The 3,122-nt window shown below is 49.2% G+C and overlaps 1 long non-coding RNA gene across 1 annotated transcript; it reads right to left on the bottom strand.

Moving 5' to 3' along the window:
• Window positions 1–257: 257 nt before the first annotated feature.
• LOC147984852 (uncharacterized) lies at window positions 258–1,954 on the bottom strand. The gene is made up of 3 exons (XR_015615071.1): window positions 1,747–1,954; window positions 1,221–1,668; window positions 258–1,125 (listed from the first exon to the last, which is right to left on the bottom strand). It is a non-coding gene; the product is annotated as an uncharacterized LOC147984852 (long non-coding RNA).
• Between the last annotated feature and the right edge of the window lie 1,168 nt (window positions 1,955–3,122).

Below are 3,122 nucleotides of genomic sequence, written 5' to 3'. Positions count from 1 at the left end.
CGATGCACACGTGTCGGTTCCCTTTCTGTCAATGGGATCAAGCACCGTAAGATCGAACCCACTACCGAGCACCTCTTCCCATTGCAAGATAAATAGATCAAGTTGGCCAAGCAAAACCCAAATATCGGAGAAGAAATACGAGGCTATAAGAGATCATGCATAAAACGTATCAAAGAAACTCAAATACTTTCATGGATGTGAAAAGATAGATCTGATCATAAACTCAAAGTTCATCGATCCCAACAAACACACGACAAAAGAGTTACATCATATGGATCTCAAAGAGACCATTGTATTGAGAATTCAACGATAGAGAGAGATGAAGCCATCTAGCTACTAACTACGGACCCGAAGGTCTACAAAGAACTACTCACGCATCATTAGAGAGGTACCAATGGAAGTGGTGAACCCCCCGTGATGGTGTCTAGATTGGATTTGGTGGTTTTGGACTCCGCGGCGGCTGGATGAATATTTCATCGACTCCCGTAGTGTTTTGGGAATATTGGGGAATTTATAGAGCAAAGAGGCGGTCCGGGAGGCACCCGAGGTGGGCACAACCCACTAGGGCGCACCTGGGCCTCCTGGCGCGCCCTGGTGGGTTGTCCCCTCGTCGGGACTCCCCCAGGTGCAACCAGGGCCCAACATCTTCCTTCTGGTCCATAAAAAATCTCCGTAAAGTTTCATGGAATTTGGACTCCGTTTGCTATTGATTTTCTGTGATGTAAAAAACATGGAAAAAACAGCAAGTGGCACTTGGCACTATGTCAATAGGTTAGTACCAAAAAAATGATATAAAATGACTATAAAACATCCAAGATTGATAATAAAATAGCATGGAACAATCAAAAATTATAGATACGTTGGGGACGTATTTAACCTCCTGCCACCAGATATCATCACCAGCTCTGAATCAGAAGGACTCTGGCTCGGGTTCAAGTCGTCCCCTTTCCTCATCTTCCCCTTGTCTTTGTACTTCAAGAGCTTGTGGTGGGAGGAGATGTTGGTGAAGCTCTCTGGATGATCGAGGTCATACTCAGAGAATGCCTTGGCCTTCTTGTGCGGGGTAGTATGGGCCATGGCATAGAGGTCGAACACCCCTGGCACCTCCTTCTTGTTGTATCACGCCTAAAAGGGAGGAACAAAATATTAGTTAAGGGCTCAAGCTAGCATGAAGAATGAAATTGCATGAAATTGCATGAATCATGAAGCAAACCACATACCCAATTATCCTCGTACTCATATAGGTTGGAGCTCCCTTGATGGTGTGGCACACCAAATATTTGGGCACGCTTATCCTTGGCCTTCTTGTGGACGGCTAGCCATTGGGTAGAGCACACTCATCCACCAACGCCTCCCAACAGTCCATCCTATCCGCACACCATCTCGGGGGCACCTAAGTTAGTCAAGAGAAATTTCTACGTCTACGTAACAAATCAAGGAAACTAAGTACAAGGCCTTAAGGATAGGTAATTACCTTCATGTAGTTCTCCTTACAAAGAAACTTGCCACGACACTTTGTCTTGGACCTCTTAATACCAGTCGAGGCATAGTAGTCTTGAACAACCTGCACCCGAGCCTCGTGCCGTAAGTTCTGAAGTAGGCGCTTGCAATTGGCTTCGTAACCATAGCCACGGCCTCCTCCTGTCCCTCAAGACAACTGTAGAAGGTCTGTAATCAAACAAGACAACACCAATAAGTACAATCACCAGGTAGTGTTGATTTTTAATTATGTAAAAGAGAAATTACCCAAGACTTCAAGATCACAATGTCGGCCACCGTATCGCACAAGACACCATCGACCCTCTCCTTCGGCGGGGCCGGGGCAGCCAAGTACATCTCCCAGCTCAGTGCTAGCTATGGAACTTGACCCTCACCGGGCAATGTGACCCACCCCAGGAAGTTTTGCCGGCAAAAAACCAAGGACCTGGTTGGTCTTGCGGACACCAGGCCTGTGTTTCCAACCTCTGCAGTATGACAATGCCAACACATTAGATATTAATTTGAAGAAACATGAAGGTAAAAGGTTAAAAAAGAGTAAATGCACTTACTTCTCCCCATTAGGCGCAATCAACCACCTCTGCTCGCGGGTCGCCGACAAGGGCGGGATCTTTCTACCACCATGCTGGTAGACCTGCCCCCCTCGACCAGCTCACCCTCGCTATAGCTATCATCAGAAAAGCGGTCCTCGCCACCATCAGCATGGCCACTAGCCTTCGTAGTCTCATGGCTGACGTGATGATGGTGACCGGTGGCTGTGGCGGAGGAAGAAGGTCTGATGTCGATGAGGCAGTGCGGCTCTGGTCGAACGAGTCCTCATAGACAATGCAGACACTGATGGTGGTCCTCCAGGGCCTCAACTCGCTGCTCGAGGAGGCTGTTGGCCATGGCTGCTGCGTGCGATGGCCGAAGGCGGGGGAGATCGGCGGGCGCCGAAGGGATGACTCCCCGGGGTCGATTCAATGTCGCGGTCGAAGCAGCGGACGGCGGCGATGCTGCAGGGAAGGTCGGAGATACTTGGGGGAGGCGGTGGCCACGGCTACGTGGCGGCCATGGCCATGGCGGTGCTCGGCGAGGAGGGAGGGTGAGTGGCGATCTAGAGAGCGAGGGGGAGGCAGAGAGGGAGAGCTGGTTGGAGTGGGTGATTGGGGAGGGAGCCCGAGGCGTTAGAGCTGCCCTTATCCCCTCGGCGGCAACGTGGCAGTACGGGGTGGCACGCCTGGTCCGGCGGGGACATGCCCCGATCGGAGGAGCAGTGAGGAAGGGGATCGACCGCGCGGGGAAAGGTGGGGCGGCTTGTTGGGGTGGGCTAAAGCCTAGTGGGGCAAGGGGGCTTCTCTGCTTTCCTTTTGCCTTTCTTTTGCTCTTTTCTTTTTACAGAAAAATGCTTTGTAATTTTTGAGCTGCCAAAAGGATTATGTAAAATGTGGGACTTAGCCACATAATTACATTGCAATAGTTGGCACTGCCACAAAAAGATTGTGAGGCTTTTGAAATAGTTTGCAATTTTTATAAATTAAAAAGGCATTTAATCTATTGTTTTAGCCACTATTTTAAACAGTTTAGTGCACTTAAACACTTTGCAAAATGTTGTTTCACTACCAATATTAGTTATGGATTATTTG

This window comes from Triticum urartu, chromosome 2A (genome assembly GCF_056163025.1).
Source record: "Triticum urartu cultivar PI428250 chromosome 2A, HENAU_Tu73, whole genome shotgun sequence".
NCBI classification, from domain to species: domain Eukaryota; kingdom Viridiplantae; phylum Streptophyta; class Magnoliopsida; order Poales; family Poaceae; genus Triticum; species Triticum urartu.
The sequence above is the reverse complement of the archived record's forward strand: the minus strand, read 5'-3'. Positions and strand labels throughout refer to the sequence as shown.